The sequence below is a fragment of the Natator depressus genome, chromosome 14 (genome assembly GCF_965152275.1).
Source record: "Natator depressus isolate rNatDep1 chromosome 14, rNatDep2.hap1, whole genome shotgun sequence".
In the NCBI taxonomy this organism is placed as follows: domain Eukaryota; kingdom Metazoa; phylum Chordata; order Testudines; family Cheloniidae; genus Natator; species Natator depressus.
In genome coordinates, this window is record NC_134247.1 from 4,638,103 (window position 1) to 4,663,175 (window position 25,073).

Here is a 25,073-nt window from a genome sequence, read left to right on the forward strand (position 1 = left end):
GAGCATAAACTTTCGTGAGCTACAGCTCACTTCATCGGAATGCATTTTCCACTTTATGCATCCAATGAAGTGAGCTGTAGCTCACGAAAGCTTATGCTCAAATAAATTGGTTAGTCTCTAAGGTGCCACAAGTCCTCCTTTTCTTTTCACAGTACGCTGGAGATGCCCTTTTGAGTTGGTGTGGATTTGGTACATGATGTACACTTAGCAGTTATTACTCACTGTGCCTGTTTACCTGATGGGAAACAAAGATACATGTGGCAGGGTGTCTTGTATAAATAGATGAAGGGGAAAGAACTGGCTGAGGATAACCCGCTGGGAATTGGAGAGCGAAACATTCCCGCCTCCCTTCGACTATGTCTCAGCTTTGATTTATGCTTCTGATTGGATGTTTGTCTGGCCTGATCAGAGAGTTTGGGCATGAACGCCTGTTGACATTTGGTATTTAGCTCTGGGTAAAGTTTAAACAGGACTTATCACAACTCTCACACCTTTGGAAGGCTACACTGGTTTAATAGTATGTTTCATGCCACCTCTTGCTTGATTTTTTCTTTTTTTTTTTATATTCCAGTTTCTTAGTATGCAAAGATCTTCTGCAAAATAACGAACTCATTCATTTCTATCTTAAAACACCCCCGCTGCACCCAGTACTTAGGTGCAGGCTAATTCTCCTGTCACTTATACCAATATAATATAAATCAGGAATAACTCCACTAAAATCAATGACATTTCAGAAAACCGTCATAAGGAATTAGGCCAATTTTTTCTGTTAACCAAACCCTGCTGACTTTTCAGAAATTTTTTGTTAATTTATTTTATATTATTTTTCATTTTTTTCCTGGGGGGGGGGGAGGAGGGACTGGAAATGCCAAATAACAAAAGAAAGGTCGTTCTTGTGGCACTTCTGCATCTATCAGAAGCAGATAACAGTAGAAATTGCACAAGAAGGCTTGTTCTTGTGAAATGTCGAATGAGGGATGGTCACAAATGTTACATGTTTTCTGAAAATATTTGTTTAAAAATATGAAAGGTTCTTTCTTTCAAAAATCCCTCAACCTGAAGAATTCCTAGCGTTTTGTTTTTTCTCTTTCTGCCTTTCTACCACCTTTTGGCAAAATGGAAGGAAGAAAAAGGGGAGGAAAAGGAAACATAAAAAACTGGGGAAGCCCAAAAGAATGAAAAACTATTTTAATCTGGAAAATGTAAAAAAAAATTGAAAATTTGTACTTTTTAAAAAATGCCCAAATGAATGAAATGAAATGAATGCTGTCAACTGGCTCTACTTACGATGTGTCTTTGCATAGGTAAGAAGCCCAAATAATTCTGGAAAATGTCCAGTTCTTACTGTTTGTATTACAGAGATGCCTGGAGGCCTCTATTGACACCAGAACCCAATTCTGTTATGTGCTGTAGACACATTTAGTAAGAGAGAACCTACAATTAAACAGACAAGACAGGAACTGGGGGGAGAAAAGGACAGGCGAGCAGAAGGTTGGAAATGGAGACACAGCAACTATGTCTGGGTCCTGGGAGCTTGCTGACCCAAGACTGATTTGTGTGTGGACGGAAGAGGGGCTTGGACTCAAACCTGAGTCATGGCCAAAGTGTAAGCGGGGGAATAGTCCCGCTATTGTGGGGAAATTTCCTGGCTTCTGCACTACCCCGGTGAAGTGGGCTAGTGAAAGGATCTGAGTCCTCGCTCCCACTTCTTTTACCCAGTGGCCTCCCTGCCCTTGAGGACTCCCCTTCCCCTCTCCTGTCTGGCAGAGTCCTCGCAACCCCAACAAGGCTGGGTCCAGGATTCCTGGGGGGCTCGACCCCCAACCCTGCTGCGGTCACCTAGGATAGGGGCTGGGTGTCTCCACTCCGGGCACTGGGCACTTCTCTGACCCACTGACCATTACGTACAAGTTAAAGCAAATGCAAGTTATTTAATCAACAATTAATTTTAAAAAGAATAAGGAAAAATGGGAAAGGTTAAAGGAAACATATCAGCCCGCTCGGTGGCAGGGAACATCACAAACAGTGTCTCTGGAATGTCCGGGCAGTTCACAGTCTGCTCCTTGTAAGTCCCAGGCCCCTTCTCAGGCCCTGGCTGTGCAGCAGGGATGCTGTGGGTTGGACACTCGCTCTGGTGGTGGCCACACGCTCTCAGTGGTAGGACCCTTCTTCCCAGTGCCGCCCCCGCCCTGTCGGGGTTATGATCCAAGCCTGGCCTGCAGAGCCTCTTGGCTGAGGCGTCTCCCTGTGCTGGGCCCGCTGCCCAGGGTCCCCCTCGCTCTCTCCAGCTGCTCACCGCACCCAGCTCCGGACTGCTCCAGCCCCAGCTCCACCACTCGGTCTCTGCACTGCCGCTGCTGCTCTGCCTCCAGCTCCCTGGGCTGCTGCTCTGGCCCCTCTGGCTCTGGTTGCTCCAGCTCTGCTCCCAGGACAGGTCTGCTCTGCCGGCTGCTTCTGTGACTCTGCTCCCAGCACTGACCTGCTTCCTGGGCTGCTGCTCTGGCCCCTCTGGCTCTGGTTGCTGCAGCTCTGCTCCCAGGACAGGTCTGCTCTGCAGGCTGCTTCTGTGACTCTGCTCCCCGCACTGACCTGCTTCCTGGGCTGCTGCTCTGGCCCCTCTGGCTCTGGTTGCTGCAGCTCTGCTCCCAGGGCAAGTCTGTTCTCCCTGAGCTGTGCCTCTGGCTCTGGGGCTGCAGCTCTGCTCCGAGGACAGGGGCTGCTCTCTCTGGATCTGGCCCCGCTCTGCTCCCCAGCTCAGCTCGGGCCCCTGCTTTCTCCTTAGCTCGGCCCCACTCTTGTCTGACCCAGGCAAATCCAGCTCACACGGAGAATGGGACCTCCCTGGCCTCCTGATTCCCTGATTAGCCTGCCCGCTCTGTCATTCAGGCTGACCTGGAGCATTGGCCTCTCCCCATTGTTCCTGGGGGCTGTCAGTCTCAGGGTCCTGATTCCCCATCGACCCTTCCCCCTTTTAGTACTGGGAGCTAGCAACTAAAACACCCCACTGAATGTTAGTAAGGGAGCAACAGTTCCCTGACACAAGCTTAGTGTTCAGTGTAGACACAAAGAGATATCTGGTGACTTGGCCAAGGTCACGCAGGAAGCCTACTGTAGAGCGGGGAGTTGAAGTCACATCTCTAGACTCCTGCTCCAGTGATTCAACCACAAGATCATCTTCCTTCTGACACCATGCACTCGAACCCAAACTCCAGCTCCAAACACCTCTCATGCTTTGTGAGTGCTGTGAATCTGAAGCCAGATCCTGATTTTGCCAATAGCCCCCACCGTCCCAGCATACCACACCAGAGGGCTGGATCCAAACACCCCCCATCTGGGGGAGTTTGGAATCTGGAGCTGACCTGTTGTTATATATTTTGTTTCATATAGAGAGGTGAAAAGCACCTGTCCAAAGGTTCTGAGGGCTCTGTCAGCGATTTAAAAGGACAAGATCAAACACCATTTCACTCCTTTTAATGAGTAGCACCTCTAAATGCAAATGAAAACACCCCAGCACATTAGCAGTCTCCTGTCACTAAAACCAGATGCAACAAATGGGCCCTGGAGCATGCCCTGAAAATTGGCAAAGCCAGGCTATTTTGGACCAGTATGGGAAGGTATTCCAAAGCCTGGACCCTTCCAGAGAACGTCCTGTCAGTCATTCCCTCTCCGTTATATGGAGGAGGGACATCACATCAGTGCTTCTGCAGCTGTGACAGTGGAGGATGGAGATAGAGGTGGTCTCTTAGGTGACCCAACGCCTACTGAAAATCTGAAATTTTCAGCTTGGGTTTCTCTCTTATGGAAACCTCAGGGGGTTCTCTGCACTGACCCCCACCCCCAAAACCTTTTGGGGCTTCCTTGTTCATGTTTTAAACTTTTTCCTCTGCTGCTTTCCCTATGCTCACTGTTTTTTTAAAAATAGAATTAGCTCTGGGGGGAAGGAGGACAAGATTGCGGCTAGCAGGGCTGTGTGTGTAACTCCTGCCATGAATCCATAGCACAAGCCTTCAAATCAATATAGCCTTTTGGAAATGTTACCACATGCCAGAACCTCTGACCAAAAAAACACCCCACCCCTTTCATTCCTGACTGAAAACTCACCCAAGATAGTTAACGTCAACAGGCCGGGCCAAAAGCTGCCCTGACTTACACCCTGATTACAAGGTGAATGAAGGATCAGTGTTGTAAAGGGGCTGGCCTACAACAGGGGATCTGGCCTAGGGGCTGAACTGGGGAGCACTCCACAGTAATTCCTGATCCCGTCTTCGACCGTTATATATATAGTACCTAGTCCTTTTATAGTGCTTTTCATCGATAGATATGGTATATCTATAATATAATAACACATTGTTGAGATCTACTGACGAAAACCACCATATAAGAGAGCGTTTTACAAAGGAGGTCAGTGTCATCATTTCCATTTGGCAGCTGGGGAAACTGAGGCAAGGAAAGGGGAAGTAAGTAGCCCAATGTCACCCAAAGGCAGAGCCAGGAATAGAACCCAGGTGTCGTGAGTCCCAATCCAGCCACTGGGCCCTGCTGCCTCCATGTTTCATTCTGCCGTAACAGCTTAGAGTGAGGGTTATTACTGGAGGAAACATTTGGGAAGGGCTAGTTACCTGTCCTGTATTGCAAGTGGATTCCACCATGAGGGCTCGTGACCTCTGTTCTAAGAGAGAAGCAGGGCTGGCTGGGTTGTCAATGGAGCTTATCACTGCTCCTAGTGCACTTCAGATGTTCCGTCCTGCTGGTGTGGTGTGAACTTTGCTCCCATTACAGACATCCCCAGCCAGAACTCCTGCAAAGACCCTTTCTTCCAGCAGAAATAGCTCTGTAGGATGTTCATAGTAGTCAGCTGGCAGGGTGGTGCCCTTAAATTACATTGTATAGACACCTATTACACCTTAGCGTCCAAGCTCACACCAAATCTTGTTGAACTCATTGAATTTTATGCTCCATTTTTTATGAGTAACAATAAAAAATAAATAAAAATCAATGGAAGATAATTACAGCACCTTGAAGTCTAATGTTACTGGCCCAAAGAGCGAAATGAGTTTATGATATGACAGCCTTTTATCTTGGATCTGATAGGAGTGTTATTCATTGTATTTATTAAAAGTTTGCCACCTGCTGCCAAAAGAGACTTCACTGAAAATTAACCCATGTTATCACTGTGAGTAATATCCTGGTTTTATCATGTGGAATAAATAAATAACAGACTTTATGCTTTTGCTTAATGAGGTTATACACTGAGTGCAGAGCAAGGCAAACAGTGTGAACTCCAGTCCAGAAAAACATTGATTTGGAAGAGCTGAAATTGGAGCAGAAATTACCTTAAGTTTTCTGGCATAACAGCAGGAGCTGAACTGACTATTAATTATATTATGGAACTGGACCAGATTGGAACTGGGCTTTAGGTACCAGCGGAGGTGGGTGAAGAGTGACGAAAACTATTTGCAAACATTTTTGGTGACCTCTAAGTAGGATTTCACTTCACTTCACATTTCTCACAACTCCTTTTTCATTAACGGTATTGTGCAAGCAACAGTTATTTAGATTCATACTATCCTACATAAAAGAGGGGCCAGTGCGCCCTTTGGGCACCATTCATACATAATCCGACTCTGGTAGTTACTTACAGCTAACACTAGCTCCCCGACATCTTCTACCCCAATTTCCCCCAGCTCTTGACTCCCTGTGGGTCAAGCAGAAAACATGAGCCTTCCTTTGATGAGCCAGAAAGGTTAACAAGCTCAGGCTGCTACATTCCAAGCAGGGGAATGTACTGGTATGAGTATCATCAACCCAAATATTCGAAAGTTATGATTCGAGCGACCCCCACACCCTGCCAAATCATGAGATTTGCTTTAAAATCATGAGATTAAAAAAAACAATATATGTTGGGTTAGTTTTCTTATTTGCCTTCCAGTGTGTGAGCCTTTAGGCTGCATTTGCTTCATGTTTTCAAGATTTTTCTCTGCAAGCCAGAGGGCTAGAAATCTTTTTCTTTTCTTTTTTAAACAAAGCAGAGATTCTCATAGAATCTGATTCCATCAGCTTGGGCTTTAAGAAAAACATCCAACCATGAGACTTATGATAAAATTGCAAGAGCTAGGAACACTGAGATATTTGCCAAAAGCCCATTTTCAAGCCTGTAGCTGAGATTTGTTTAATCACTAAACAAAATCACAGATGACTTGTAGGTGGCTCAGGAGCTCAGATTAGTTGGGCCAGAAATGCTGTGTCCAAGTGACATTTCCCAAAGAGCTGACGGTATCCCTTTAAACAGTGGCCCAATAACTAAGGTGAGGCCTTATGAAAAAAGCTTATAATGCTTCTGGCAGCACACAGGAAAGACGGTTTGAGCCAGGGACACAGGCAGTGCTCAGATAGTGAGGAAGATATAAGGCTTTTGAGTCTAGCCTGTTATAATAGTATAGGATCCAGTGGGATCTCTTCATTACAGAATACTGAGGAAGGTAGTGGGGATTGCCACCTAGAACAGAGCTATGCTGCTAGTTTGAAATGTATTGGTCTGAAATTAAATTGGACTGATGAAGAGACTGATTAATAAAGAGATGAATGGCTTGATTCTGGACTTCATTAGCTGGGAGTTTGAAGTCCTTTCACTTGAACAAAAAGATAGGCCAGGTAGTTAATCTCTCACACCCCTTTAGCCTTGTTCCAAAGCCATCCTGCCCTGGCTTGGATCACTTCAGACTGACATGATACCATGGGGGGAGAAAACTCCCAGAGAAGTTAATGTTTTTTAATGTTTTTCATTCAAAGTCCACATTGCATGTCACAGCTTTGGATACCCAGGGCTAGAGCATAAGGGAGCCTACAGACACTACCATACACATTGTGCAGAGATTGCAATCCCTACTGATCTCAATACCCAGTGATTTCAATGGGTTTTGGATCAGCCTCTGGGTGTTTGTTTACCATCTGCAAGCAGAGCGATGATCTAGCCAGTCCTACGTTTTGTGACTGGCAGAGGCCAGTACCTCATATTTCACAGGAAAGTGATCCTTCCTCTTCCCTTATAAACTACCTAGCCAGTTGAGCAATGCTGTACTTATGGGGAAATACCTTCCTGACCCTTGTGGGAATCAATTTGTGCCCTGGAGCATGAAATTTAATTATCTTCATTTTAACCTGTATAACTGCAAATGTTATTGTTAATGTAAGTATCCAGCCTTTTTTAGAACTGAACTCCTGTATGTATTTCCATTCTTTATTGTATTCTTGGCTCGTGTTCCTCTCCCATTCTCACACCAGGGGCACTTCACGTTAGCTATGATGTGTTGACAAAGCGTCCTACTGCTATATCCACCAATGTAGTCTAGGGCCATCTGGATGTAATGATGAGATGAGGAGGCCACTGAAATAGGCCCAGCTGCCCTACTAGTCTGCCTCAAAATTATTCTAGCAAGAGACCATCTCTAGGCTTGCTAGATGGACACTATCTCCAAGGTCCATTCAATCCCTCTCTGCTGACTCTACCAGCAAATGAGCTGGCTTAAATGATAGATACCTGCACGCTGAGAACTGGACTGAGTTCCTCCTCATCAAATCATGTCCCACAATCCATCAAACAGCTGTCAGACAGCAGCGACTTTCAGCCTCTTTCTAGCTGAGTCTTGGTCAAACTCTATTGATCAAACTCATCAAGGTCAAACGCTTTCCCGTCACTAGGCCCCTGATTTGCCACCTATGTGAACTGCAAAATATCCCAGTTCTGCAGTCACTAAACACCCTGCTGACTATATGTGTGTGTGTATATATATATATATATATATATATATATATATATATATATATATATATATACAGGATCATTGGATCATTCTAGGAATGACTGTGTGCTCTACCTGGTCTGGGAGCATCAGCCCTGCTTTGAGTCACTCCTAAGAGGAATAATTTTGATGAAGAGTTTTAAAAAGACACCTGTCCCTTCATGCTGGTGGATGTTAATAATACCAGGAATACTATTAATGGCTTGGTTCTCTGTCATCATATCTAATACCCCCAGAAATTGCTTGGATAGCTTTAATTATATTGGTGCCATTTCTTTCAGTCCTTGTTATCTTTTGAGTTCCTTCAGGGGTGGGGGTGGGGGGGGAGAAAGAGGGGGAGGGTCACAGCCTAGAAGCAAGTTCTCTAAAGGTTCTTTGTTTCCCCAGCTCAGGTATTAAGCTGATGGCACAACAATCCCCCACGACATTAGATTCACCTTCCTGCCCTTCCTTACCTGAATGCAGACCTTGTATTGTTCCCCCCACCCCCACCGTCCACTCAGAATGAACCCTGCACGAGCAACCTAAAGAATAGGCCACAAGAATGTGCCCAGAACAGAGCCAGATTGTTCAAGCGACGTGAAGAAGGGAGGGGAAAAAATAAAGGATGGGGGGCGGGGAGGCCTAAAAGAAGAAAAACGTCCCTGGTGGGTTGAATTTCTTTGGCGATAGTTAAAGGATAGTACGGTTATTTTTTTTAAAGGGGGGGAGGGAAGGAAAAAAGCCCCACCGAGAGCAGGGTTTTGTCTGCACAGTGGCCTACACAGAAAGGTGACATTTGAGAGAACAATTGCTAGGCTGTTTTACCATGTCTGCCACTATGAATGAGGCTTAAGAAAAGGTGTCCTTGGCCTCCTGCTAATAGTCATCATCTTCATCACAGTCTAGCTAACGCTGCCTTATGAAATAGGGGCACCCAGCTAATAAACAAAGCCTATAAAAGATAAGATTGGTGGACACTACAGCCTCATTTCATTGCTGGCAGCAGCAACCAGACCTGCTCACCGATCGGTTGTCGCTGCTTGCCGCATTGGAGGCTGGCTGGGGACCTGGTCCCCCCCTTTTGGCTCGGTGGTACCTCTGGCTCTGGAGTGTTAGTGGAGCTTTGTGTTTTCCAGACTGGAAAACACACTGTAAACGTGATGTCGGACAGAGCAATGGGGTAGGGTGGGGTGGTAAAGCTGGCGCTTTATTGGGAGCTGGGATTTTGACAGCGCGTCCTTGTCCTAAATATCTTAAGCCATGTAGGCTCCATGAGCTAGTTAAGAAGCTGCCCAGTGGAAAACGTGCAATTGCTGTCTATGCACCTAGCTGCAACACATGTCTGGCTCTCTCTGTTGATGGTGATGCTGGTTCTGAATTCAGCAGCTGCAGTCAAATGGCTTCAGCTGAGTCTGGCTTTGAAAGAAAGAGAAAATGGTCCATGTGATGGTATCCTGCTATTCCAGAGAGATTACATTGCTGCTCATTTGCAGATGACGTCCAGGTACCAAGCTACAATTTATTGAAGAGGATGAAAATAACTGTTATGAAAATTTGGAGTGGCTCCACGTTTAAAATGTGTAATAATAAATTCCTTTCTTCTCTTCCCGGCCTGGATCTAGAGTGTCAAACTATCAAGATCCTCTTCCCATTGCCCTCCCCACCCATCAACTTGCTTCAGGATCAGTGAAATAGGAATCAAATCAGGACATCTGCTGATGTCAAGAAGGCTTAAAGAACTGGAAGGTAAGGAGAATAATTAGCCTCGAGTGCTCTTAGCAACAAAGGACCCAGGATCCACCTTTTTCCCTGCACATCCATGCCCGATGCGATTGGCTAAACGCTGTGTTTAAGCACAGCTTCGGTGAATTGAGTCAAAATAGGCCGTGGCTGAGAGATGTTTATTAGGCTGAGTGTTTCCCGGGTTATTACCTTATGCTTTCATGTCCTTAGTGGTCTTTTTCCCCCCCTCTCCATTTTCTCTTAACATTTTGACTCATATCCATAAGCCTGGCTAAGATTCAGTAAGTTCATGAAAGAGCTGAGCAAAGTATTATCTGTGTGAATAACGCACAACATGTATATATATGTGTGTGTGTGTGTACGTTTACAGATATATATGCATATGAGGGAATAAACATTCTCTCTCTCTCTCTCTCTCTCTCTCTGTAGCATTCATGTAGTGATCTATTCTAATGTTTGTGGTGTTCATAGATGGAATCTGTCTGTTTATTCTAGTGGTTTGATGTACATATTTGTGAGCATGTATGTGTTTCTGAGTGAGTCTATTGAACCATGTAAGTCTTCAAGTGGCAACAAATTTCAAGAGCCGTCCACACCACCACTTTGTTTTTGTTTCACCAGTTTTAGTCTTTTCTTTTTAGCTTTTCTTCTAGTCTTTCCCATCTCTTTTTTCTTCCTTAGAAGTGTATTAGTTACTATGTAAATGAGTAGTAGAGCTTTGTGTTGTCCACAGAGCCATATGAAGTCAATTTATAATGGTGGGGAATATATGCCACCATATGAGAAACAAAGGGGTTAAAATGCCCATATATGCAAGCATTGTCTAGTGGTTAAAGCACAGCACTCAGAGACAAAATACCCAGGTTCTATTCCTGTCTATGCAACAGGCTTGCTGTTCAATCTTAACAGGGCAAGTAACTGGGCAAGTCACTTAACTTTCCTCTTTGTCTCACATTTAAGAGCAGACATGGTAGCCTGAAACAACTGTATTATGACAGTTCCTGTAATGAGCAAAATCATGTGTACTTCACTTTAAGAAACGATGGTGGTTGAAACGGCTTGGGGAAGGGTGGTGATGCTGGGCGAGGAGAGTGGATTTGAGAAGAGAGATTGGCTTGTAGCCATTTTCTGTTGGCAAATAACTCCAATAATCTTTTCTACGGTGTGTTTATTATTATTTTATATTTTTTCATCAGAGAACAGGAGAGTTATGTGTCTGGGTAGCACTATAAGACAGTTCAGGGAGTTGCTACTGAGGGGGCAGGGTGGCTGGGGGACCCTAATTGGCAGTTGCCCTAGGCTATCATAAAAGAAACTGAAACCAGAGTGTTAATGCTTTAGCCAAGTTATAGTGAAACGGTTTTACTGTTTAAGAAGAAAATGAAATGGCAGTAAGTCTGGAAGTGTCTGGGAGTGTGCTACACTGCTGTTTGGGGATTTTAGGAGCAAGTATAAGGTTACAAAGGGTATTTGGGAGAGCAAGTGGTATGTGTGTGTGTGTCTAGAGGCCAGGGTGGGGTGTGATGAGGTGGGCTTTGTTCATCTTCTTATTTCAGGTGATCCTATCAGTCAAATTAGATTCTTTGCCTTTTTCTCCACTTAATATAATCTGTGACAGCAGAGTCCCACAGTATGAAAATCAGTCCAGTGAGAGCCCCAGGCTCTGAATGTTTGGTTCTGAAGTTATTATGACCTCTCTTTTAGGCTTCAACCTGGAAATGCTGCTTGTGACATTCCCATTCCCCTGAGATTTTGTCTGCTTCTGTTTCATCATGATCACAGATGTAATGTCTGACACAGGCAGAGTAATGAACTCGTGCTGACATCCCAATCTTGTGGACACGTCTGCCCTTCTGAAGCTCTCTCTTCTGTGAGTAACCTGGGAGTCTGTTATATTCTTTGAATGACAACCTAATTAGGTAATCATAATAACTAATAATTATTAATAAAGAGAGATAACAAGAGTGAGGCTGGTCCCTTTGGGCCACATCAGTGGCAAGGAATCTTTAGGAACTTGGCAATGTCCTATAGATTACTAGGATTAGCTTTTAGCAGATTGTGGCTGGGAAGGAGAAAAGGAGTTTTCTGGATTATAGATTTGTCTCTCATCCTGACTCCTGTGTTACCCACTGACGTGGGCCAAAACTGTAGTGTATGGATGTGGATGCAAACTTCTCGGGGATGTTAGGATTTTGGTCTTGTCACGTCTCTAATTATGTCTGTAAAGGACACCCAGCCGTCAGCCTGGTCCTCAGCCGGTGTTAATTGGCCTAGCTCCACTGAAGGCAAAATCCCCTTTAAAAATAATCTGTCAGGAATTATTAATAAGTAAAAATATATGTTGTTTGCTCTGCATTTCAGGTCCGGCCATGTTTCCCTCAAATTGCAACAATTTCCTTCTTAACCATCTAAGTAAGTTTTTTAAAAAACACAACGGGGTATATATATACCTAGAGTTATACATACACGTCACAGTATCAGGGTCTTTGGCCTGGGAGTAACTGTAGGATCAGGCGTAGCCCAAGTCAGTCCAGTGCTCACATATTCTTGCCCCATTTTATTAACAGCCACTTAACTCAAACACCTTGAAAACAGCTGGAGGAAAGTATCTGATAAAGATGTGATGCCGCCACCACCACTTCACTTAAGGGTTTGCGATACCTCAGTCTACATCTGAGACCTCCCATGAGTTCTCCAACACAAACAGGGACGGCTGTCCTTGACCTTCCTGATTCTTCTAATATAATGAAAAAGCAGAAAATAACAACTCTCAACCCTTAAATGTTTAAATTTATTTTTTTTCATGTGGTGGTGGTGGGGAAGGAAGGCTCAAATCCATCTCCCATGGACTTTCCACGTTGCTTTGGGCCAAGCTTTATAAAAGTAACCGGCGACTTTGAGTGCCCAGTCTGAGACCCTTTAAATGTGTCTGATTTTCAGAAGGGGCTCAGCATGTTCCTGGTAAATATCAGGCCCCTTTACAGAAGTTCAAATTGGGCACCTAAAATCACTTGTCACTTTTGAAAACATTGGCTTCTCGTGCCTATATATAGGTAATTTGTCAATCGTCCGAGGTGGTCAGAAAATGGGAATCTAAATATGTCAGTTGAAAACCAAAATGTTTCAATTTGAATACTGCCACAGTGCCTCATGGGAGTTGTAGTTGGCCTCAAATGGGTGCTTCATGCTCCCATTCTCTTTATAGTCTGGGCCCCCGGAAGGACTACATTTCCCACGGTGTACCATAGTGAGGGGAGGCACTTGCATTATAGGAGTCTCTGGCCATGATGAATCATGGGAGATGTAGAGAGACAATGTGGGTGAGGTAATATCTCTTACTGGACCAACTTCTGTGGCTCGAAAGCTTCTCTCTCTCACCAACAAAAGTTGGTCCAATAAAAGATATTGTCTCTCTCGTATCCTGAGACCTCCCCCACCTTGTCTCTCTAATATCCTGGGACCAACCCAGCTACAACTACACTGCATGTAGTCCAGCTGGGGACTCTGGTCCATAGAGGGGACTGGGAGCATGAGGACACCAGACTACAAGTCTCAGGAGACACCTGGGTAGGATAGTTGCATCAATATGTTTCAGGGTCTGGAAGAAATATTTTGGTATTCAGTCTAAAAATTTTTTTAAAAAGAGTTTTTTTTGTTGTTTTTTTTTTTACAAAGAATCAAAATTTTCAGTGGGAAGAGGACACTTAGCAAAAAATGCCATTTAACGGAAACCCCTGATTTTCTACCCAAAACCGTTTCAACCAGCCCTACCTAGCAACAATTGAGACACCAGCATTTTTCTTAGCAAACAGCAGGCCAAGTAGCATTTTAAAAAATCGCCAATAAAGAAACAGCAGTCTTCTGCCATACATGGCTGGTGTATTTTTCCTTTGGAAATTGGCCACCCTAAGCACACACAGAGCTCTGTGTGAGCCAATCTTACCCTCCAAGAAACTCCAGAGGAGAAAAACGCACTGTGACTTGGATGGGTTTTGGATGGGGGTGAGGTGTGCTGGGGCAGACATGCTGGGGCAGGGGGGGGAGGGGGGGAGGGAAGGAAGGGAGGGAGGCAGAGGTTTGAACTAGGTTCCTTTTTCTATTTTATTTAGATTAGGTTCTGCTCAGCAGGGTGATTTCTTAATTAGACCAGCCCAGTCTTGCAGGCCTGTAGCCCTTGCCCCCTGCTCTGCCTTCTAAGGTTTCATGAGGGAAGTTGTCGTGCTTTATTTCCTGAGTCCTAATATTTGAGCAGTGTGCGGTTATTTCAATGGGAGGAAAAGACATGTAATTTAATCATCTTTATTAGATTTTAGGTGAAGGGGGGAGTGGGAATTGTGTCCTCCGCTTGTCTTTTGACTTTCCCGTCTCCTTCTAGTGGTCAGAGATGAGATTTCATGGGTTTTTGAAAAGGAAAAAGGGTCTGGAAACTTAGACTATTTAGTGAAGGACTGTCTATCCCAAGTTAAGGTTTAATAAGAAGATCTAATAACTAACAGCCCTTATCTCTATCTCAGGCAGAATTAAGCCTCTGGATGGATTCGTCTTGTATTTATTAATGCCCAGCTAGGACTGAGAATTTTGGCCTCTCGATTATGTTGATAGGATGAAATCTCTGGAATCAGAATGATGGATGAGGCTAAAATAAAGGTGAGACGTAAACACAGCTAAGACAGAGTGCGTGACTTTTGCTGAACCAAAACTTGGAATTTTGCAAATTTTTGTAGCTTTCTAAAGGAGGAGGGAAAGGCAGAAATCAGTATTCTCATGGATTAGGCCATTTTGCCTCTTGTGTTTGAAACGTTGTCACAGCTACCAAAGAGAAATTAACAAGGAGACACATTGTCCAAAGGGGGAATGGTTTATTGGAATGGAAGTCCTGGAGTTGGCTTAAACATAGAGCGAGAGAGGAGCAAGACTTGGTTTCCAAATAGTTAATCAAAAGTCTGAGTCCTATCCAGATCTCCTCTGACCGGACACACAGCAGACAGACACACACCAAACACCCAAACCCAGAAATGGAGACAGAGATATAGGCCTGATCCTACGAGACACATGGAGCCCTATTAACTCCCATTGATGGTAGTTATGCACTGAAATACCTTTGAAGGTCTGGGTCAGGGTTGCTACTGAACTGGGGCTGAATTTTCAATGACCCCAGGGCCAAATCCCCTCCATCTTTCTCCTGAAATGAGGACAAAAAGTGGAAGTTTATGTTGAATTCTGCATTGAAGGATTTCTTTTGGGGGAGGGGGCTTAGTCTGAACCTAAAGCTCAAACCAAAACTCCCAGGGTGTGAACCCTGCCACGAAGAGAAATAAAAAAATGGGTTTAATTGAATCCCTGCCAACTGAGATGCCGAATTGCGCACAGCAGCCACAGAATGGCTTGAACTGCTATTTATAGGTTCGCTTCCTTTTCTCACAGATCTGTATGTGAGATGCAGATACGCCAGGAGAGCTGTGTGCGCAGTTAAAATAGCAGAACTTCGGCGTAGTGGGAAGGCGAATGGGGAGTCCATCAGTACTTCCTGGAGGTCACAAGTGAAAATGAGCGTGGAGGTCACTTCCTAGTAGACACTGGTGTGCGTCAGTAAACCACTGGAATGGCACCAGTGACAAGGTTTGTGCAGGAGCTACTCCAGACCTGGAATAGCAGGGGTTGTTGCAGATCCAGGCTCAGGTGCTTTGGCAGAGGTGTGCGTGTGTGTGTGTGTGTGTGTGTGTCAGCCATAGGACTGTGAGAGTGGGAAGTGGTTGAGGTGCTTGAGCAGAGCTTTGTGGGCGTCCCAGGGCTGGAGGAGCAGGAGATGATGCCCGCCAGGATTGGGGTCGATTGGCAGCATTGTGCAGCACAAATCCTGCCCGTGCCGTGCCTGCTTCTAAGAAGTATTAGAAATCCTTCCCAGAACTGGATCCTTTCTCTCTCTCATGCACACACCCAAGAGGCACGCACCACAAAACAGAAACACTTTAGACTGAAGCATCACCTACCCATGATACAGCTGTCACAAACAAACTGGCTGCGAAACAGGGACCAGGTGCCAAGCAACAGTGTACAATGGGATCCCATGCCTATTCATACAGACCTATATCTATCTCTCTGAGAAAGCTGAGGGGCATAAAGGAAAATCATGGAATGCTGGCAAAATAAGTAACGCCATAATTATAAGCTGTGTGTTTTGGGGGGGGATGGAGCTGCAGCAGTAGGGAGGTTGGGTTCCGAGAAGTGGTTTGACTCGACAGACGGACAAAGAGAATGTAAATTAAAAACAGCGAGCTCTCCCCCCTACCTTGACTCCAGGTATGCATAATTATTATTTATTAACGGGAAAAAGAGTGCGCCTATATAATCTCTACAGCCATACTCTTACCTCTGACTGCAGAAACGACACCAGAGAGGAAACATTATCTGGTGGCATCAAGCCAATTTGAGAACATTATCCCTTCCTCCAGCAGCCCCCTCCTCTTTCCTGAGACTATCTGAGCTGCAGGAGTAGGACAGGAAGAGGAGGAAGTGATGGAGGTCGCCTGACGCTGCCCTAGGAGGGTAACAAACCCCACGCAAAGGCCCAGCTCAAGCTCTCCAGAGTCATTATCGCTACAGTCTGTGAAAGGTTAGGGAGGAAAGAGCTTTTCGGAAGTCTTTGCCCACTAATTGATTGCGAGGGGCGGAAGGAAGGATGTATCAAAAAAAAGAAAGAACCCCCTGCCATTTTTAATCCGTCTCCCCCCCGAAATGTACAATATTAGAAGGCAGCAGGTTGTAGCTTTAACCGTAACAGGGCAGAAGGGAAATCAGATACAACAGGAGTGGGGTTTCCTTTCATCCTAATGGCGGAGCTGGAAAATATTTTCCATGAACACCAGGAAGGATGAAATTTACTGCAAAGAAAAGCATAAAGGCCAGATTGTGCCCGGTCCCTGCCTGACAACGATTCCCAGGGAACTCCAGGAGGAATTGCCTGTTTCTGGCCCACAATGCCTCTAGGTGCTCGCACCATTGCTGTGAGGTTCCAATCTGGCATACCAGTATATCATTGCTTTATCTGTTATGCTCCAACTAATGGGATGGAGCCGATCTGTTTCCAGATGAAGGGCTATGTTTGGAAAATCAGCCCACCGTTTTGTATGTGCAAACAGGATTTATGCGCACAAGTTAGAAAGTCCCATTCGCACGTTTCATCCTCCGTGTTTGCACACCCATGGGGCTTCAGAAACTATAAATACAGAGTGCTTTATGGGCAAGGTTCCTGCCTTGAGGTGTGTCTGAGACTTTATGTCTATGCGTGTTTGGATCTGCAGCCCTGAGCTTGGTTGTGATTTCATTTGGGAGCACTGAGCGTACAGAGACCCTGTGCCTTTCCCTGGGGAAGCTGCATTAGAGGATAAAACACAGCCCTAAACCTGTGGTTCTGAATGCCTTGAACAGGCAGGGAGGGTCAGCCAGAGATCTGAGGTGAGATGCCGCATCCTGGTTCAAACTCCCGGGAGCTACTGAGCAGCATATCCCAGAGATGGATGGCTGAGCAGGGGCTCCTTGAAATGATTCCTGTTGTCCAGCCCATGTGGCTGGAAATGAAGGCTGCTACAGATTTGTCTCCTCTCTTGACCGGAAGCACTTTCAGATGAAACAATGTTGGAATGAATCCATTTAAATGGCACCTAAACATTTGTATGTGTGATGACTCTGTATTAGGGGAACATTGCATGAGTTTCTTAACCAAACAAACAGCCTTGTTTTTCCTCTTCAGGCTCTCAGATAATCAATTATTTGAAAAGAAAACAGACACTTCACACTGTTCTCTAACCCACACATTTCCTTTGCCTTTTGGTATGATTTTTAGACTAAGGAGAAAATATAATCAAGAGACCAGCGGCTCTTAGCAGACTTATAACTCCTTTAACTGGAAGATCTCAAAGTAGTTTGCTAATTAGTTGATCATTGCAACACCCCTGTGAGATATATAACTTATTGTCATCATTATTGTACAGACAAGTGAACAAAGATGTGTAGAGATTAAATAGCTTGCCCAGGTCAGACAGCGGGTCAGAGCTGTGACTAGAATCCAGGAGTCCAGTTACCTTGGTCTAACAACTAGACAACACACTCTGCATGAGAAAACTGAATAAAACGTGAAGGCAAAAATAAATAAAACAAAAATCTCACTTTAAAAATGTGTTCTGTGTAGAACCAGAATGTTCTGCAGGAAAAAAAGGATGCAGTCCAAATTTTTACTTCCAGGCAAACATTTGAAAATTGACTTATAATGTACCCTTTCATTTAGATTTTATATGAAGGTTTTACTTGAGCTTGTAATGAAGATGGAAAAATCCTAGGTTGCCATGGCTACTGGCACTTTGCCTAACACACTCAAATCTTTTTCCCCTAATAAAATAGATTTCAGAAACCCACCTATAAAAAGGGAAGAGTTAAAAATCCTATAAATTTATGTAGGAGGAAGAATATTATTCAGTGTAAAGCAGCTTCTAAGCAGCCTTGCAATGTAATTATTTCAGGATTTTCTTCCCACCAGTTAGGTCCATAAATTCATATTCCTGACCTAGATGATTCTTTTGCTGATAACGACAATACAATTAAAACACCAGAAGAAAAACAGGGAGTGGAGAAGAAAATAAATTGCATGATAACTTCTTTAGGACACTATCTGGTAGCCACAGAAACACTAGCAGAGGAAAACTGCTCTATTCTATATCTAGTCCAGCATCCAGTCTCTGACAGTGATTTTTATCCTGTGTGAAATATCCTCCCACAGAGAAAGTTTCTTCCTTACTCATATTGGCTAGAGGTTGGCTTGTGCTCTGGAGTAAGAGGCCTTATATTCTGTTCAAAAGTCTCACCTTTTAAAAGTGCTTATTTTCATAATTCTGGATGTTCTTTTTGTTCCTATAAATCCTGCTAAGGTCTGAGCCTCAGCTAAAGATCTCATAGCTTGTGGCAATGAGTTCCACAGCCTAATTTGTTTGTTGTGGTTTTTTTTAAAATGTTTTTCCTTTTGTGATGAAGTGGGACACCTTTTACTAGTTTTAAATGTTCTGCCTTTCTGTTTCCCTGAATGGGTCATCATCAGAGAGGCTAATGTGCTGTGGAATTGGATATTTGGGGGCTGATCCAAAGGCAATTGGAGTTAATGAGAGTCTTTCTATTGACTTCAACAGGCTTTTGGATCAGGCCCTAGAAGGGCGTTTCTAGTGAAGTGCAATATCTATGATCATTGCAAAGGTTTAAAACAAACGTTTGCAGCAAAACAATCCCTTCTGCAGACAGGTTCTTGCTGCCTCTTGGTCTTGAACGCATTGACCCAACAGGGAAGAAAACAAAACATATCAAGGAGAAATCAGGAAAACAGCCATTTAGTTCAACTAACCCTTGTAGATGCACTGCAGGTGAGCATTTCCAAAGTGCCTGCATGACGTAGGAGCATAAATCACAATGAAAGTTAATAGAACTTGTGCCCTTAAGTCACTTAGATACTTTTGGGAATCTTGACCTTCATGTCCTGCAGATAAAGGGAAGGCAAGTGAGAGGAAAAATATCATTAGATGATGCAGGTCAAACAAGTGTCTCTAATTAGGTCACATTTCTTGCAGAGTGAGGAGATGTAAGGGGTCAAAAATGCCTTTCTACTAATTTTCTAAGAAGCCAGAGAGGACACATCATGTGTCAAAAGAAAGAGGAAATGTGTCTAATTGAAAGTAACAAATCACATTCATTTCCTTCCCAAAATAAATGCTGCTTCTGCTTTTTGTCATCCCATGTTGTACAGCCACATCTGAATCACCCCAGTTCAGCAGAGCAACGGCCCATCTAATCTGATATCTGATCTCTCAGTCACCTGTGACTTATAATGGCTGCTTCAGCGTCAAGTGCAAAACTCCCAGGTGTGTGTTGGGTGGGAGAGGTGACGGGAGGAAAAAGGAACAGAGTGGTGATAGTTCGGAGCAGAGTCAGGGGCAGGAGCTGGGACATCCACCTGCTCTGGAGGGTGGGAATCACCACTCACATTCCTGCATGTTCAGACCAAGGAGGCTGTGCAAAAGACTAAGGCAATGTGTGCCCCAGCTAGGATACACAGCCCGCTGCCCCTTTGGGATGTGGAAATCACTGTGCAATATAGACCTGCCCTGGCTGGAATTTTTAATGAGTGTCCGTGATCTGAAGATTAAATGGACCCTTGCTCCTGACCTGCGTAGGCCCCACTTCAGGGCCCTGATCTAGTGCTCTTGGAAGTCAATAGGCTTGGCCAGATCCTCAGCTGGTAAATCACTGTAGGTCTGAGTTTGGCTATAGATGTCAGCAGGAGCTGGATTGGGCCCTAAGTGGTAGAGAAGATCTTGCATTGTCTAACTTTGCTGGGGATGTGGATGGGGGTGTATTCCATCCCCAGTTTAGGAGATGGATGAACAGTGAATACAAAGAAAATCACCCAGGCTGTTAAAGAAATGGTTATGACAGCTGTTCTCAAACTTTAGCAACCCAAGGACCCCCATTTTGATTTAAATTTTTTCACGGACCCCCCCCAAGCCAGCTTCTAATTTTCCCTGGGGGTGCTCAACTTCCCGCTCAGCCCCAGAAGCTGCCCCCCCTCCACCCCTTCCCCCAAGGCCCCACCCCTGCCTCACCTCTTCCCTTCCCCGCTCCATCCCTGACCCTCCTCTTCCTCACCTCTTTCCACCTCCTCCACCTGTCCTTGCTCCTCCTCCTCTCTCCCAGTGCCTCCTGCACACCGCGGAACAGCTGTTCAGCGGTGTGCAGAAGGCGCTGGGAGGGAGGGGGAGGAGTGAATCAGCAGGGCCGGCAGCCCTGGACATGAATTGCAGACCCCCTGGAGTACGCTTGTGGACCCCCGTTTGAGAACCGCTGGGTAATAACATTAACGTTAGGGACTAGAGCCAGCACAGAGTATATGGCAATGCATGCTATAGGAGCACAGTGTGGAATTGCATTGGCAGTATCAGAATGACAGGAGGACCTGTTGACGCTTGCGCTCTCTTCTCTTCATGCTAACTGCAGAGCCTTTTAATGCAGCAGCCCTTTGGATGTAAAGAGCAGTGGCCCTCAGCCAGCACAATTTATTTTAAACATATGTTTCCGATTTTAAAACGTCCAGACCTAGAAAACTTTAATCATCGCACACCTAGGGATTTTTGTTTTGTTTTTGTAAAATGCTGAACTGTGTCTGCAGAACAATGAGTAAAAAAGCAACATGTTATGTTTGAAAAGAAAGAAAGAATTTTTTTTTAAAAATCTAGCTGGCACTCTTCTATTATCAAAGCAAGGTAGCAGATTCTGCATGGAGACGCTAGTGTTCCAACAAATAAGCCTTTCGTTTTGTTTGGAGTGCATTTTACTACTATAATCATCCGCTCCTGACAAAAATTCCCGACATTACTGATGAAAGAGATCCTAATAAACCCTTTCGAGAGAGGTTATTTGAAAAGATAAAGTGGGACATCTCGCTACCCCTTTATATCCGAGCCTAGCACAGTGGTTTGAGCAGATGGTATTTACTACAGACTTCAGGGTGATTTTCCTGTTCAGCTCACATCTTGTTCAGCATCTAAGGAGGGCTCTATCGAGGACATTTATTTTAAAAGACTGGAATAGAGTATATAAGGTCTCTAGGTCGGAGTAAAAACAATTCATAGGGGAAAAAAGATATTTACTAAGAGTCCGATCTTCCTCTTACTTACGTCATCTTTTCTGGTGTAAATCAGGAAGAACTACACTTAAGTCAACAGAATTGCACTGGTGCATATCCACCAGGAGTAAAAGGAGAATTGGGTCCTGTCTCTCCAGGACAGTCAGCTGAGGGGGAGAGATTTACTCCCTGACTCAGGATTTTGGAAGGTCACTTGGTCTTCCCTGCATCTGACACAGAGGTAGAAAGGAGTGGAGGTCAGGTCAGCTTGTGGGAAGGGACAGGAAGGGCCTGGAAATGAATCACAGGGAAGACTTCAAAGGAGGTTCCTCCTCCCCTCCTCTTCGGAGGCCAACGCTAGAGGAACGATTCAGGATGACTCCCCCTGCTCTGCTGAGAGAAATATTCTCTGGGACATTCCAGAGTTAGCAGCACATGGTGGAAATCAAAAGCAATGGATTTAAAATGGGTAAGAAGAAAAGCTTTTTATAGTAGCCTACCATTAACGTTTGGATCAAAGGGGCTAGGTAAACAAACAGAATGGAATAGGACCAGTGGTACTCACTGCTGCAGGCTGTTACTCAGGCACAGGGTTTATTGTGATTTAAAGAAATCTAAGCCATTTAGGGTGGGGTTTTCAAAAACGCTCTGGGAATTTTACCGTTGGCTTTAACGGAAGCAGAGTTAGCACCGGTGAGAACTTTTGAAAACACCAGATGGGTGTTTTAATGCATTCATTTATGCACTGGTGAGCCCATCACCTTAGCATGTGGTGCATTAATCTAGACTAAACACCACATGACATTAACTGAAACCACCTACGACAGAGAGTATTAGCAGCCCTTTCCTTGCGCCGTCCCTAAACAAACTACTATTGGTCCGGAGTCAAGCAAATGTTCAACCCAATAGACATCTCTTGCACCACTGTCAGTGCAACTAAGCTCTGAGAAACCACTGGAGTTGCACAGAAGGGGACAAACATCACAAGCAGGGATTGTCAATCAGTATGCCTTAAATGAGCTCAGCCATTGTGTGATACATGGGAACCTATCTGATACACGTACCTGGGAAGATGGAGGCCACTATCTCAGAGGTAGTAGCCTGCATCTTCCCAGGTACATGTATCAGAAATAGGGTGACACCCTCCCCAAGCGAGACTGTCACCTTTGCCTCCTCCTGTTTCAATACTGCACTCAGCAAAGCAGCAAGTCTAAAAACCGCGCCTGTGCACCAGGAGTTAAGAGGATTGTGCTGCTTTGAAGATGGGAAACAGATGATAAATATTAGAGTAAGGATCACGTTACCATTATGTAGCCTCTAAATGCAAACTAATTAGAATGCAGTCCTGCTTCGGAGTAAAAAAACCAAGTGACTGACAATCTCCTGAAAGCATGGAATAAAGGAGCAGAACATTGCCATTTCAATTTGTATAAGGCCAGAAAATCCAGATTGGCCCATGTGTGTACAAATTCCCAAAGGCCATAGCTATCCCCTTGGTCTCTCGTCAGCACTCCAGTGACACCGGTTCTGAGTAGCTTGGTAAGTAGCAATAACCTAGGAAAAGGGTGTTCCTTGCTCTGTAGCGTAAAAGCAGCTACCATCTGGCCACGAAGTGGCTGCATTACAGAAATGAGTCAAACTGATCCCCACGTATAGTGGCCCTGATTCACGACCACTTTGCTTTAGCTTTATGCTGCATTAACCTGCAGTTTTAGGCTGCAGTATGATAACTACATACAAAAAATATGGATCTGAATCAGTTTGTTGAGGACTTTTATTCAGAAAAATACTTAAGCACATGCATAACTTTAAGCATGTGCTTAAATCTATCCTTGTTCAGCAAAGCACTTATACACATGCTTAAGTCCCACAGAAGTCAAAGATAAGCATGCACTTCAGTGCTTGCTGAACCAGTGCCTAGGACCTCTGGCTACAGGATGCTATCTAAACATCCGTCATTATTATGTGTGGGACTTTATCTTAATGACTTCATTTCATAAACACACGGCCAGGATATCATCTACCTTCTTGGGGACAAACCCTGATAGTACTTGAAAAAATCGGCTTCAAACAGAGGAGTTTTCAAATGTAAGGTTTGATTTTTCTTTTAAAACTTCCTTCCCCCCTCTTCTACTGGAAACCAGAGGTATTTCACTGTCGCTTGCCAAATGATTTCTATCTTAGTGAAAAAGAACTTGCTATTTCCTGAAAACCTACCGCTGGGTTTTTTTTTAAATACATTTTGAGCATGGACTCAAATCCAGGTAACTTGATAAGGAGTTAATGAAAACAAATTAATTCTGTCTTTCAAAGATGCATTAAGGAGAGGGGCAGCAGAGTCTGCAAGAGAGGGGCATCGTTGTCTCTGCTGAAAAGGGATTTCAAAGGCCATCTGGCTTTATAGTTTGGAGCGTCGGAGTCTTGCTGTGCCAAATTTTGTGGGGGAGAATAGGCAAAAGAGAAACCTCTGTAGTTTTCCATTTGTGCGTGTGTCGTTATTTTAAACATTGTTTGTGTGAAAACGATGGGATGAAAGTTATTGGAACAACTTTTTTTTTTTTTTTTACTAACAGGATTGTGTTTTTCATTGAAAATGTTGAGATAGATAGAAATTTGAGTCCTCATTCAAGGTACGGACAGTGCAATTGCTAGACCTCATTGTTTTTCTGACAAAAAAAAAATTCAAGAGATGATTATGCTGTATGAATATTGTACTGCATAGTGGGCAGCAGACTCTTTCATTGCCATCACAAAGTCATGAGAAATCTATTCTTTCCTTGACGTGCATGTACAGGTAACCAGGAGCCAGTGATTGCTGGAAAGCAGAGTGGTCTAATAGTTAGAACACAAGGCTGGAAGTCAGGTCTCATGGATTCTCTTCCCTGCTATGCCATGGACTTGTGTGAACTACAGCAAGTCACTTAAACTCTGTGCCTCAGTTTAACCATCTGTAAAATGGACATAATAGCCTCTGTCCACCTCACAGAGGGTTGCAAAGACTGATCAATGTTTGTAAATCACTCTGGGCCCAATTCTACAAGGAACAGGGTGCCTCTGGTGAGGTGCTGAGCACCCACACTTCCAAATGAAGTCGATGGGGGTTGAAGATGCTCACCAGCCCTTTGATGCCCTGAGTAAGGTGCTAAAGAAGGGCAAAGGATTGTTGAAATGTGTCAAACGTGAGACATTCTAGCAGCATCAGAGCACTAACAACATTGGCATGCTGCTAAACTGTGATATCACCTTAGAAGTGTCTACAGCCTCTTTCAGTTTCCCTGTGTAGACAACAGTTCTCACAAGGGTCTAACAAGGCAGGCATTTAAAATAAAAATACAACAATATACATAATATGGGTTAGGTTGCTGTCAAAGCTGCCTTAGTTGTGTGTGTGTGTGTGTGTGTGTGTGTGTGTTTGTTTGTTTTAGCAAATAGATTTCATAAACAATGTGAGAACCCTGAAATAAGTTCCTGACAATATGGAGTTGCAGTTTCTTTGAACTATCCTGACTATGAGATTTTATTTAATTAATTTAGCAAAAATCTACCTTTAGATAGATAGAGAGTCATTCATAGATACTCACCTTTCTTGAGACCTGGCCTTAACCTCTAAGTAACACAGCCATCCCAAATTTAAGCCAATAACAAGTCCATCCTAGCTATCCCTACTTATCAGTGGTAGGAGATGGGGAGTACTGCTGAGCAGTTAAAATACAGAACAAGAATTCCTGAGTCCTATTTATAGTTCTGCCATTTTTTGCTATACGTGACTTTCGCCAATTCACTAAGACCTAAGTGATAAAAAATGGCCTCTAACATCGTTCAGCACTTCTGGAAATCAAACCCTATGTATTTTCAGTCAGCATCCAGAAGTTAATATATAAAGGACACTT

General features: G+C 44.3%; 1 long non-coding RNA gene across 1 annotated transcript in view; it reads left to right on the forward strand.

The window, feature by feature from the left end:
• Window positions 1–25,073, forward strand: part of LOC141998630 (uncharacterized) — a 630,544-nt gene that overhangs the window by 307,932 nt on the left and 297,539 nt on the right. Inside the window, exons 5-8 of the long non-coding RNA XR_012641872.1 lie at window positions 9,404–9,527; window positions 11,229–11,394; window positions 11,886–11,936; window positions 14,039–14,171. This is a non-coding gene — a long non-coding RNA (uncharacterized LOC141998630). The remainder of the gene's footprint in view (window positions 1–9,403; window positions 9,528–11,228; window positions 11,395–11,885; window positions 11,937–14,038; window positions 14,172–25,073) is intronic.